The 15,000-nt window shown below is 36.1% G+C and overlaps 1 protein-coding gene and 1 long non-coding RNA gene across 6 annotated transcripts in view; one reads left to right on the top strand and one right to left on the bottom strand.

Annotated features, from left to right (window-relative positions):
* Positions 1-15,000, bottom strand: part of LOC147834055 (uncharacterized) — a 61,894-nt gene that overhangs the window by 11,195 nt on the left and 35,699 nt on the right. The window lies entirely within an intron of this gene.
* sfxn1 (sideroflexin 1) overlaps positions 2,464-15,000 on the top strand; it is a 40,023-nt gene continuing 27,486 nt past the window's right edge. For 2 of the 5 annotated variants that reach the window (XR_015506756.1, XM_087280381.1), the window contains exons 1-2: positions 2,484-2,550; positions 11,565-11,633. The gene's annotated coding sequence lies outside the window, so the exon portion shown is untranslated. 5 annotated transcript variants of the gene reach the window in all.

Below are 15,000 nucleotides of genomic sequence, written 5' to 3'. Positions count from 1 at the left end.
ATATGGGCTCGCCACAGCGGAATGAACTGCCAACTTATCCAGCATATGTTTTACACAGTGAATGCCCTTCCAGCTGTAACCCAGTACTTGGAAACAATGTAGTTTATTCAGTTCACCTAAAGCGCATGTGTTCGGACTGTGGGGGAAACCGGAGCACCCAGAGGAAACTCACACCAACATGGGGAGAACATGCAAACTCCACACAGAAATGCCAACTGACCCTGCCGAGACCCGAACCAGCAACCTTCCCTCTGTAAGGCGACAGTGCTAACCACTTAACCACCATATCACCGCACTTTCATTATAAAATACAAAAATACAGTATTTAGGAATTAATGTGATAAGATTTTTTTACAGAATATTTTAATTAATTTAATTTTAATTATAAAAATGGCACCTTAGCATTACGTTGGGCTGTAAATAAATCTGTACCATGTTAAAGTCAGAATTATTATTATTTCTTTTATCTTTGCTATGATGACAGCACATTATATTTGACTAGATATTTTTCAAGACACTTCTATACAGCATAATAAGGCTTAAACTAGGTTAATTAGGTTGACTAGGCAGTTTAGGGTAATTAGGCAAGTCATTGTATAATGATGGTTTGTTCTGTACACTATCTGAATTTTTTTTGCCTAAAGTGGCTGATAATTTTGTCCCTAAAATGGTGTATAAAAAAATCAAAACTGCTTTTATTCTAGCCCAAATAAAGCAAATAAGAAGAAACAATTTCTCCAGAAGAAACAATATTATTAGGCATACTGTGAAAATTTCCTTGCTCTGTTTAACATCATTTGAGAAATATTAAAAAAAGAAATAAAATTCAAAGGGGGGCTAATAATCCTGACGTCAACTGTGTGTGTGTGTGTGTGTGTGTATATATATATATATATATATATATATATATATATTCAAATTTAGTTAACAAAAGTTAAATGCATTTTTGTTACAGAAAATTATCATATACAAATATTTTATGCTAAAAAGAGGAGCATATATCAACCGTATGAATTGCTTTTCTTTTCTTTATTTTATTGTTGTAATGGTTCACTGCTTTCTTCAGTGTTTTATTGTTTATTGCCTTGTAACGCTTAGTCTGAGAAAAGTGTATAACATTCAATAACAATTACATTCATACATTACAATAATAATTTTATATTCATTATTATTATTATTATTATTATTATTATATGTATTTTATTACAATAAATATAATAAAATGAAAATAATACGTTTATAATAAAACCAGCATCTTTAAAAGAGCCATAATACCATAATACCATACCATAATAATCCAAAAGCACATGTTTAAAAGATAAGGAAAACACATATTATGAGCAATAAAAGCTTCAGATTTAATTAAAGAATGTTGAGTATATTGGCAAGACCAGAATAAATATGAATGTTTCATTAAAGCATTAAAAAATGCATTTTTAACTCGATAATAGTTTTAACATTTTGTAGAAATATTATTGTTGGGTAAACTCTACGAATTAATTTAAACAATATTTCTTTTGCCTTATTTACAATTAAAGAATTGAGGTAAAGACTATACTTGAGTCCAGTTTACAATAATTTTATTATAACATGGGGTGACAAGATATCTCAGTGGTTAGCACTGAGCCACACAGCAAGTAGGTTGCTGGTTCTAGTACCGGCTGGGCCATTGTTGGCATTTGTGTGTAGAGTTTGCATGTTCTCCCCGTGCTGGCTTGGGTTTCCCCCACAGTCCAAACATATGCGCTATAGGAGAATTGAATAAAGTAAATTGGCTGTAGTGTATGATTGTGTGTGTGTGTGTGTGTGTGTGTGTGTGTGTGAATGTTTCCCAGTACTGGGTTACAGCAGAAAGGGCATGAATACCCTGCTGAAAAATCCAGCTTAAACCAGCCTAGGCTGGTTGGCTGGTTTTAGCTGGTTGACCAGCCTGGTTTTAGAGGGGTTTTGGCCATTTCCAGGCTGGTTTCCAGCCATTTCCAGCTTGGTCTTAGCTGGTCAGGCTGGAAAATTACCAGCCAAATCCAGCTAAAACCAGCTTGATCAGCCTGGTTTAAGCTGGATAAAGCTGGTTTTGGCTGGACTCCCAGCTTGGCTAGGCTGGTCAAGCTGGTTTTAGCTGGTCATCTCCCAGCCTGACCAGCTAAGACCAGGCTGGAAATGGCTGGAAACCAGCCTGGAAGTGGCCAAAACCCCTCTAAAACCAGCCTGGTCGACCAGCTAAAACCAGCCAACCTGCCTAGGCTGGTTTAAGCTGGATTTTTCAGCAGGGTAAGTAGGTGGTTCATTCCGCTGTGGTGACCCCTGATAAATAAAGGGACTAAGCCGAAGGAAAATAAATAAATGAATGAATATTATAACGTCTATGAGTTAAACCGAGTTAGACTAAAAAACCTTTATTTTGAAATCTGAGCGGCGTCTCTGATTGGTCGGCGTTTGCTGCAGCGAGCTTCACACTCATTCGTAAATACCAAATTAGCGTCAGTGCGCGAGTCTGATCTGATCTCCGCTGCTGTGATTCCCTGACGCCGAGATTAGCACTGTTGCACTGTAAGTAACCGCACTGATCTTTAGCCTCTATCTTCACAAATGTCATCATCAAGACATTATTTTTTTATCTTATATCCCCCTCTGCCCGCATCAGAATGTAAAGCTGGATTTGTGATGTGGCATCCAGAGGTTGATAGAGAGATGCACAGCTGGAGTTGCACTGATGCTTTTACTGATAAAATTAATATTTATTCAGATCTACAATATGGAATATACCTCTAATATATATTTTTATAATGATACTTATAAATGATATCATTCATATTTAGGTTCATGACATATTGGATGCCTCAATGGAAGCCACCTAACCGGTATCGACTGGTTTTGAACCATTCTGTGCCATTGGGGTACAATTATGAAATTATAACTGTTGATTTTATTACGACAGACAAACATAAACAATTTTATTTCGCCTGTATGGTTTTGGTGTTTAAAGAGAATTGATGTTTTTAAATATGACCTTTAAAAGATGCATGAATACTGGCTCAGACTGATGAAAGCTCACTATTGTGCAAGTGTTTGGGGAAAGTGTCATAAACGCGGAGAGCCGGTTCAAAGTTCATTCCGGATCAAGAGGCCCGATTATCGATTAATATCTTATCACTGCAGTGCACAACGCGGTACTCTGATGTTTTCAAGCTTGCAAAGCATCATTTGTGTGTAGTCTTCCTTGCTGTGTCTCATTCGTGAATACATTTTTTAAACCGGATCTTTCATGAATCGCTTTCACTGCATGAATCGATTAGTAATGAAACGATTCTCGGTTCAGTGAGTCAAATGTTCATTCGAAACGATTCAATCCGAATTATCAGATGATTCTCGGTTCAGTGAGTCACATTTTTTTTCAAAACGATTTAATCCGAATTATTTCAAATTTGATTCCAATGACAATGACGATTGTTGGTTGATGTTGAGATGATTTTCAGTAATGAGCGAATTTTCAGATTAGTGAGTTAAATGTGAGTCAAAACAATTCAATTCTAAATTATTTTTAATTTGATTCCAATGATGACGACGATTCGGTTTATGTGGATACGATTTTCGGTTCAGTGAATCAAATGTTTAATCAAAAAAATTAAATTTGAATAATTTCGAATCAACATTTAATTTAAATGATGAGGTGATTCTCAGTTGATGTTGAGAATATTTTCATGAATGAGACGATTCTCAGTTCAGTGAGTCGGTTCATGTTGATTCGAAATGAGTCAATTAGAATATTTTCGAATCAACATTTTATTTGAATGATGAGACGATTCTCGATTGATGTTAAGACTGTTTAAGGTAATGAAACGATTCTCAGTTCAGTTAATCAATGAATTAATCAATTGAGTAAATGCATGAATCAGTTGGTAATGAGATGATTCTTGGTTCATTGAGTCATATGTTTATTCGAAATGATTTAATGATGATGCGATGATTCTTGGTTGATGTTGGGACCATTTTCTGTAATGAGATGATTCTTATTCGAAATGAATCAATATGAATTACTTCGAAATCAACATTTGATTTGAGTGATGAAACGATTCATGGTTGATGTTGAGACTGTTTCTGTACTGAGATGATTCTTGATTCAGTGAGTCAAATGTTAATTCGAAATTATTCAGTCCGAATCATTTCGAATCAACATTTAATTCGAACGATTAGATTAGATTTTGTTGACATTGAGAAGATTTTCGGTAATGAGACTATACTTGGTTCAGTGAGTCGGTTCTTGTTGATTCAAAATTATTCAATCCAAATCATTTTGAATCAACATTTGATTTGAATGATGAGACAATTCTTGGTTTATGTTGAGATGATTTTTGGTAGTGAGACTATTTTCGGATCAGTGAGTCAAATGTTCATTCGAATCAACATTTGATTCCAATGATTAGGCGATTCTAAGTTGATGGTGTGACTTTTCGCTAATAAGACGATTCTCAGTTCAGTGAGTCGGTTCATGTTGATTCAAAATGAGTCAATTAGAATAATTTCGAATCAACATTTGATTCGAATGATGAGATGATTCTCAGTTGATGTTGAGACGATTATTGGTAATGAGAATTTTCAGTTTAGTGAGTTGGTTCGTGTTGATTCAAAATGATTCAATTAGACGATTTTCAGTAATGAGACGATTCTTGGTTCAGTGAATCAAATGGTTATTCAAAACTATTAAATCCAAATAATTAAAATTAGACATTTGATTCAAACAATGAGACTATTTTAGTTATGAGACCATTCTCGGTTCGGTGAGTCAATTGTTCATTTAAAATGATTCTATCAGAATCATTATGAATCAAAATTAGATCCAAATTATGAGACTAATAAACAAATCTCAGTTGATGTTGAGATGATTTTTAGTAATGAGATGATTCTCAGTTCAGTGAGTCAAGTTTTCATTCAAAACAATTAAATCTGAATTATTTCGAATCAACATTTGATTCAAATGATGAGACTATTCTCGGTTGGAGACGATTCTCATTTTCGGTAATGAGATGATTCTCAGTTCGGTGAGTCAAGTGATCTTTCGAAATAATTCAATTTGATTCGAATGAGATGATTCTCAGTAATGAGACCATTCTCGGTTCAGTGAGTCCAAATCATTTCGAATCAACATTTGACACGCTGAACTGAGAATCATCTCGTTACCAATCGAAAAAGTAAAAAAATATATATATTTATGATATGCAGAATGAAAAATGTTATGTAAAGATGACATAAATGTTATGAATCAATGAAATTATTTACATATTGCATTAAATGTTTTATTAGTAAAATTATAACATCATTAAGACTCAATTGTGACCCTGGAAGTCAAAACCAGTCATAAGTCAATTATTGAAAAGAAAATAAATTATATATATATATATATATATATATATATATATATATATATATATATATATATATATATATATATATATATATATATATACAGCGGGGAAAATAAGTATTTGACACATCAGCATTTTTATCAGTAAGGGGATTTCTAAGTGGGCTACTGACACAAAATTCCTACCAGATGTAGCCATCAAGCCAAATATTGAATTCATACAAAGAAATCAGAACATTTAAGTATACAAGTTGAGTCATAATAAATAAAGTGAAATGACACAGGGAATAAGTATTGAACACATGAAGATAACAAGGTGCAAAATGGCATAGAAAGTCAGGAGATCTGTCAGTATTGAGAGAAAAACCCTGCTCCCTATCAGTACTAATTGATATCAGCTGCTTTAGTCCTAATTGATGGCCTATAAAGGCTTCTCATTACTCAGGAGGCACACAGGAAAGACTTCATGATGGGTAAAAACAAAGAACTCTCTCAAGATCTGCGTAGTCTTATCGTTGAAAAGCATTTTGATGGGAATGGTTATAGGCGCATTTCCAGAATGCTGAATGTTCCTGTGAGCACTGTGGGGGCTGTTATCCGGAAATGGAAAAAGCATAAGTTCACCATAAACCGGCCACGATCAGGTGCTCCACGTAAGATCCCTGTCCGAGGAGTCCAAAGAATAATCAGGAGAGTTCTCCAAGAGCCAAGAACCACTCGGGCAGAACTTCAGGAAGACCTCGCATCAGCGGGTACTATTGTTTCAAAGAAAACTATAAGCAATGCACTGAACCACCATGGCATCCATGCACGCTCACCACGCAAGACTCCATTGCTGAACAAAAAGCATGTTGAGGCCCAGTTAAAGTTTGCGAAACAGCATTTGGAGAAGCCTGTGGATTATTGGGAAACTATAGTATGGTCAGATGAAAGCAAAATTGAACTTTTTGGCAGTCATTCTACACATCATGTTTGGAGAAGAAATGGCACTGCCCACCACCCCAAGAACACTATACCAACAGTTAAGTTTGGGGGTGGAAGCATCATGGTTTGGGGCTGCTTTTCAGCAAGGGGTACTGGCAGACTTCATATTATTGAAGGTAGGATGAATGGAGAAATGTACCGGGACATTCTGGATAAAAATCTGCTGCCATCTACCAGAAAGCTGAAAATGAAAAGAGGGTGGACATTTCAGCAAGACAATGATCCCAAACACAAGGCCAAGGAAACAATGAAGTGGTTTCAAAGAAAGAAAATCAAGTTGCTTGAATGGCCCAGTCAATCACCTGACCTAAATCCCATAGAAAATCTATGGAGAGAACTGAAGATCAAAGTTCATAAAAGAGGCCCAAGGAACCTTCAAGATTTAAAGACCGTTTGTGTGGAAGAATGGGCCAGAATCACTCCTGAGCAATGCAGACGACTGGTCTCTCCATACAAGAGGCGTCTAGAAGCTGTGATCACCAACAAAGGCTTTTCTACAAAGTATTAAGTAAAGTGTGTTCAATACTTATTCCCTGTGTCATTTCACTTTATTTATTATGACTCAACTTGTATACTTAAATGTTCTGATTTCTTTGTATGAATTCAATATTTGGCTTGATGGCTACATCTGGTAGGAATTTTGTGTCAGTAGCCCACTTAGAAATCCCCTTACTGATAAAAATGCTGATGTGTCAAATACTTATTTTCCCCGCTGTATGCCCATCTTACTGGGGGAGTGTGTGTGCTGGTGTGTGTTAGCAGCTCAGTTTGTGCACTCCTGCCACCGTCTTAGAAACCCACAATGACCTGCTCCATTGTCTCCAACACACAACAACAGGAACTCTTTATTTGCGGACCTACTGTTAATAGTATTGTCATTACCTTTATCCTAATTTACATATTACCAATAATTTTTTTTTCATCTGTTTATTTTAATTAATCTATTTTTATATTATTATTTTTTATTTCTGTATTATATTTTATGTTCATATTTGTTTGCACTACTGCCCTTTTTGTCCTTTGCCCTTTTCTGTCTTGTTTGTACGCAGCGACGCTGCACTGCTTTGGCAATACGAATGTACAGTTATTTGTCATGCCAATAAAGTGCCTAAAATGTGAAATGTGAAATATCACTGTAGGAAAATGTCTTCGTAAAACATGCATAATATTTACTTAATATTCTAATAATTTTTGGCATAAAAGATAAACTGATCATGTTGACGGCAAATGAAATTCAATACGAATGTATCTATGGTCACAACTGTTATTGAACTGAATGATTTATAAGAATAAAATACAGAACATTTTAAATACATGGGAAAGATCTAAAAATCTTCATTTTACACACACACACGCACACACACACACACACACACACACACACACACACACACACACACACACACACACACAGTTATGTGTATATATATATGTGTGTGTGTGTGTGTGTGTGTGTGTGTGTGTGTGTGTGTGTGTACAGTTGAAGTCAGAATTATTAGCCCCCTTTGAATTTTATTTCTTTTTTAAATATTTCCCGAATGATGTTAAAAAGAGCAGGGAAATGTTCACAGTATGTCTGATAATATTTTTTCTTCTGGAGAAAGTCTTATTTGTTTTATTTTGGCTAGAATAAAAGCAGTTTTTAAAATTTTTTTAACACCATTTTAAGGTCAATATTATTAGCCCCTTTAAGCTACATATTTTTCTGATAGTCTACAGAACAAACCACTGTTATACAATAACTTGCCTAATTACCCTAACCTGCCTAGTTAACCTAATTAACCTAGTTAAGCCTTTAAATGTCACTTTAAGCTGTATAGAAGTGTCTTGAAGAATATCAAGTCAAATATTATGTGCTGTCATCATGACAAAGATAAAATAAATCAGTTATTAGAGATGAGTTATTAAAACTATTATGATTAGAAATGTGTTCTGTTTAGAAATCTTCTCTCCTTTAAACAGAAATTGTGGGAAAAATAAACAAGGGGGCTAATAATTCTGACTACATCTGTATATATACTAAGTTCATAGACCAGAGTATGTATTAAATCCCACTGGAATGTCAGAGATCACATGGTGAGGTATTGGTTTTTAAAGCGTCTTAATTATTATTATTTTTTTTAACAAAACTATTTATAAAAAAAAGCAGAAATGAGCTGGACAATCCTTCATCACTGATTCACATTATAAAGGAGCAGCAGCACAGTCCACAGCATCAGACTCGCTCAGACCGAAGTGATCTCGTGTAAAACACATCAACCATGATGTGATTTTAAAGGGACACACACAGTTTTATCCACTGAGGGAAACACATGACTTCCTGGCTTTTTCAAAAAAACTGATGCAATGAAAGTGAGCATTTACTCAGACAGACAGGCCTCCCACGCTTCTTGAAAGTACTTGTATTTCAGATAGCTGAGGTTAAGGTTATTAAATACCATAACCTAGGGCTGGGCGATTTGGCAAAAAAATAAAATCTAGGTTTTTATAAAGTTTGACCGATTTTTTTTTTTTGTGTTACTAGTCTTCTCAAAACATTACAACAACATGACTGAAGTAACACTCTCTTTAAAAGTAACTTGATTAACCATCTGGTTAAGGAACATTGTATTTTTAATGGCCATGTCAAACAAAAATCGGTCAAGGTGTAAATAAATGTAAAACAAATTCACGAGTTAAATAGCGTTGCTGAAGATTGGAATAAGAAATATGTGTGTAAATATTGCAGTTGCAGGAATACAGGGGTATTTTTGCAAGTTTTGCTGAGTCTAGGAAAGATTGGCTGTCAGATCGGCTTTGACTTTGTCTTCTTCTGATTGAATGAGGCTGTAAAGCTGCTGCCTTATTCTTTAAAAGATACAGTGGAAGTAAAGGACTGAACATGGAAACTGTAAAGCCTAATTTAACCCAATGTGTGAAGTTGTGGACGTATAGCAGGAGCAAATACAAGCACCAGATGTGTCTAATATAAATTAATATATTTAATCTGTTTTTCTTTTTCCCCCTTTTAAATACCGATCATTTGATGCGCTTTGCTCCACTCTCTGTATTATGCTGGCTGATCTGTCTGGTTTTCAACTAGGTCCACTAAATGACGTCATGGGGGCGGGTACTTTCATTTTTATTGCTACAGTCCCTCACCTCTGCTCGTGTTCAAACCAAATGATCGGCAAGGTTTTTCACATGGCAGAGTTTTAAGTACTTCATACATGTTGAGATCGAGTTTATCGACTTAATGAGAGAATATGTCTTGACAATCCACACAGACGTGACTCAGACTAATGCAACAAGTAAAATCCTACATGACTTCACGCTTTAACAGGCAGTCAAGCAGGTCGCACACCAGAAGCGCCATGACACGGCGCACCCGTGACAGTTTAAACTATCACACACCAAACGCGCACATTCACATGATATTTAACATTAAACGAATAAGATGGCTCTCTGTGGTGCGACTGAAAAATGAACTGCGTCCTGAATCGTGGCTGGGCGGTGCCGGTGTGTGTATAGAAACCTGAGCGCGTCGCCGAGAGGCGCTTGTGTGCTTCCTGCTTCATACAGAGAGTGAATCAAAGCGCATTGGTGCCATTATAATCTATTAAATGTATATATTTTAAAAAAATCGCGATTCTCGATTTAATATAAAATAAAATCGTCGTCAAAACGTAAATTCGAATTAATCGAAAAAAATCGGAAAAATCGCCCAGCCCTACCATAACCACTTTATTAATTCCTAATAACTTTATAATGATTTTTTTAGGGGTTTTTCACCTTTATTATGACAGGACAGTAGAGAATTCAGACAGGAAAGCATTGGGAGCAGAGAGAGAGGAAGGATCAGCAAAGGACCTCGAGCCGGGAATCGAACACAGGTCACCGTGGGCACGTTAGTGCTATATGTCAGCGCGCAGTACCACTAGGCTACTGGCGCCGACATTAATTCCTAATAACTTTAACTAATTAACTAGTACCTATTAGCTTTTAACAGGTGTTATTATATACAATTGTAGTTAACCTGCAGTTATATAGTAGACAGGGGCGGATTTCACCAATAAACAAGGTAAGGCACCAGGGCACCAGAAAATCTGAGGGCTCCCAAATAAATACCAAGTAGAATAAATTATACCTATAAATTATATATAACATCATTTTTCATCCTATTTTGTATGATGAGGGTGTAAAAATATGCGTAAATGTGTCCGCCTGTGCATTTTGGGCCCCATGGCTGAAATAGCTAAGGGCCCCCAAATCACTAAATAATAATGAATCTGCCCCTGCATGTAGGTGATGTCTGTGTGTTCATCTTCAATGAAGTTTATTTGTGTATTAAGCATATGTGGTGTCCTTTAAAAAAAAAACGGTTTCACATTTGCGGCCGTATATAGAGACTAGAGGCGCTGGTTTATTATTGAAGCAGCGGCGTGACTGATGTTCAGGTCTTTCTTTGGTTCGCTGCTCTGCTCAGTGTCTTTAACAACTACATGCTGAATCAGCAGAGCCTTAATCAGGAGAGGAATGTCATGTGCCAGCATTATCCAGCTCAGTTTCTGGGAGAAAATCTGGTCTTTTAGGACACTGTTTACTCTATATAGCGCAATAAAAAATGTACTGTTCAAAGAGAAGTGAAGATCATGTTTGGATTCACATTGCTATTTAAACATTAGGATTTTTATTTGATCTGTAATGCAATTCAATTCATCTTTATTTGTGTAGCGCTTTTACAATGTGGATTGTGTCAAAGCAGCTACAAGATTGTAGTGAACTGAAACGGTGTCAGTCCAGTTTTCAGAGTAAGAATTGATATTTTTATTTCGCAGGGAGGATTAGTGTTGTATGATGTGGGAGTTACTATTGCATTAGAATGGGTAAAAAACAATATTTATGACTTTATTAAATATTAATAAATTAATGATTTTTATGATGATGATTTTTTTTTCAAATCTTTTTATTTACATTTTGGTCAATAAAACATCCATTTCAAAAGTATTTGAAAAACAGAGACAAATTATCTTTGCTCCAACAGAGCCCCCCCACCCCACAGCACCATTTCTAGACAATATGCCTATTTTTAATCTGTTTTGCATCGTGTCATAATATATACATACATGCAATACAAATAGATAAAAGTTCCATTATAATTAACAATGTGTTTGTAAATTTTTCGGAATTATCATCAATATTTAACCTGCTCCCCTCCCACTTATTTCGTTATTTTCAGATTAGACATTGTGCTTCCTCTCTGTTCTCTGAGTTTCCCTCCCTGCCTACGAAGTCTCCATGGGAAGAGGTATTTAAACTGAATCTTCATACCAGTGGGATTATTTCTAAAATATATGCAATTATTTTGTCAAAGGACAATTCTCATAATATTAAAGCTATCAGGGCCTGGGAAGAGGAACTTGACTTAGAGTTTGAAGTTGACTACTGGAGTGCAGTATTGGACAATGTGCGCACCTCCACTTCATGCGCTAGACTTAGTTTTATACAATTTAAAACGATACACAGAGCTCATCTCTCAAAGGCCAAACTTTCTAAAATGTATCCCAATGTTTCTGATATGTGCGATAAGTGTAAACTATCACCTTGTAACCTTAGTCATATGTTTGTATTTTGTCCCAAGTTGCAAAATTACTGGATTACTTTCTTCAAAATTGTTTCAGATATTCTGGGGGTCAAGTTAGCTGTTTGCCCTTTAATCGCGATCTTTGGTGTTCCCTCTCAGTGTCAACTTTTAAACCGGAGACACGCTGACATTGTGGCTTTTGCCTCTCTTCTCGCTAGGCGCAGAATACTTTTGTCTTGGACCTCCCCACAACCCCCCTCTATTTCATTATGGCTCAAAGATTTGGTCTTCTTTTTAAAACTGAGAAAATTAAATACAATATCAGAGGTAGGGGAGAGCATTTTTTTGAAAAATGGCAACAATTTATTGCATTTTTTAATCACTTAAAAACCTTAGATGTGGATTGAGTGAAGGTACATGTGTATGTATGTATATGGTTTGTAATTGTAATTTTTTTTTATATAAATTTTTTTCTGTATTTGTATTTTATTTTATTTATTATTATTTTGTTTATTTTATTTATTTATTTATTCATTTGTAAATGTTGATTGTTTTAATTGGGGATTGTTTTGTTTTGTGGATTGTTATAAAATGTAAAATGCTATTTGCAATAATAAAAATTCCATGACAAAAAAAAAAAAAAAAGTTCCATTATATGTTCACTCATCTATTGTACATATATGCTCACACAACGAGTCACAATAGGCTAAGCAAATGTAAAATAAAGAAATAAAATAATTTAGATAGAAATTTAAATGTATTCAAATAAAATGAAGGGAGGGGAAAAATGTGAGAAACAAATAAGTGAAGTTTAATTTATTAAACTAATTTCGAGAGGAGTACGTACTCATGATTAAACCAGCTGGCTCATATTAGCTAATCACGATCCTTCAATCAAGGATCCCTAGTTCCCATATATATCTCCTCCTTTTCCACTTACAACTATCTTCGTCTTGAAGAATCCCCCTCCTCCCCCCTCTTCCCCCCCTCTTGATTTTCCGCATCATAGACCTCTTAAACCGAAGTCTCTTTTATTAGTCGTCTCGCTCTCAGAAAGTTCACCTTGGCTAGCTGTGGGGGAATTTTGAGATCGCCCTGAGCTCAATCTCCCTTCGCCCCACAAAGGGAGGGAGCCCTGGACTCGAGGAATGCCTTGAGCTCAGGGCTCTCTCCCGGGACAGCATGCCAAAGGAGCTTTCGTAAGTCATGAGCTAAGTGTGAACTCTTGAAACAATGGTCAAACTGAAAATATTAAGTTTGGATCCATTTGTTTTATATATGTCAACACTGGCAGTAAGATGACATTTTTGACTGCAACCTTTTGTGGAGTAATGATGATGATTTTAATTATCATAAAAAAGAGAGATTAATATTGTAATGATGCACTTTCATTCAATCATTTTCCTTTGTCTTAGTCCTTTTATTCATCAGGGGTCACAACAGCGGAATGAACCGCTAACTTATCCAGCATATGTTTTACACAGCGGATGCCCTTCCAGCTGCAACCCAGTACTGGGAAACATCCATACACACTCATTCACACGCCAACACTTGGAGAACATGCAAACTCCACACAGAAATGCCAACTGACCCAGCCGGGACTCGAATCGGCAACCATCTTGCTGTGAGGCGACAGTGCTAACCACTGAGACACCATGTCGCCCTGTTATACAATAACACAGAGTTATTTTAAATTGTAAAAATATTTCACTATTGTACTCGGTATAAATGCACCCTCGCTAAGACTTACAGACAGCTATTGTTCTTACAATTAAAAATGACTCATGTTTTCCATTACATTTGCTTTTATATGTTAAATAGGACCTGTCATGCCCCTTTTTGCAGGATGTAAAATAAGTCTCTGATGTGCCTAGAGCAGGGCTATTCAATTATAAATTCATTAAGGCCAGATTGTCAAACCAAGAAGGTTAGCTGGGCCAGTCATTTTAGCGGCCTTGTAATGACAAATTTCAAAACCAACACAAACTAATTTATTGAAAAACACAAGGTTTATTCGTTATTTCTCTTTTAACTTTCGTCAGTTTGCAGAGCAAAATGTGCATACAAAAAGAGCTGAATTAACAGAATCTGAGGGAGCCCCTATTTTTTCCACTTACAAAAGAAAAAAAAAGTGACCTAGGCCAGTGGTCCCCAACCTTTTTCTAACTGCGGACCAGTCAACGCTTGACAATTTTACATGGACCGGGGGGTTGAAATAATAATAATAAACGTGAATCCACTGTGTACTCATATGGAACTTTATTAACACATTGCTCCAACAATATAACATATTATTACTTCAAAAACTGTCCGTAACGCTTAATCAATGGGAGCCCTGAGCTTGTTTCTTTGCAACGAGATGGTCCCATCTGGGGGTAATGGCAGAAGGAAGATTGCCGGAAAGAGCGCGTGCACGTGTAGAACGTGCTGACGTGAGACGTCTACTTTAGCCAATTTCAAAGCCTTTGAATATTTTTCCAGACACATTTAGCTGCTAGAAATTAGTCAGATAACGTTTATATGTTCATACTTAATGCTTATGATAAGCCGTTGTTTGTTTACCTTCAAGCTTTGCGTGTGCCCGTGAAATAGCCTGTGAGCGCCTGCACACAAACATATCATGTACATCTCGACATGTGAAAGTGTATCTCTATATGTTTACATCGAAGTTGTTCACAATACTGATCCATCCACAGAGTTTGTGATGTAGTCAAATGTTTACAAATACAAGCGCAGCCATTTAGAGGTCATTTCTGGTTAATGATGTCAGAATTTACCGGTATTTTGGAATGGATGTGTGAATGCTCTTTTCCGGAAAAATTCTTTAACGTCCTCGCCTGTGTGAACAGCGCTTTTTTGAATTTACCGGTAAAGTCGTTCCGGAAATTTTCCATATATTTACCGATATCACTGTGTGAAAGGGGCTATTGACACCCGAAGTGTGTTGCTTGTGTCCAGTCTACTCCTTTGCCTTGTTTTGGTGGCTGTCACTGCAGAAAACCCCGCTATACACAGATAGGATGTTGGAAATGGCAACAGGGTTTTCAGCGCTGTGTTAGTGATCTCTGAGTATTTATAATTCTTGTGCGGC

The sequence above is a fragment of the Danio rerio genome, chromosome 14, assembly GCF_052040795.2.
Source record: "Danio rerio strain M-AB ecotype USA chromosome 14, GRCz13ab, whole genome shotgun sequence".
NCBI lineage: Eukaryota > Metazoa > Chordata > Actinopteri > Cypriniformes > Danionidae > Danio > Danio rerio.
The sequence above is the reverse complement of the archived record's forward strand: the minus strand, read 5'-3'. Positions and strand labels throughout refer to the sequence as shown.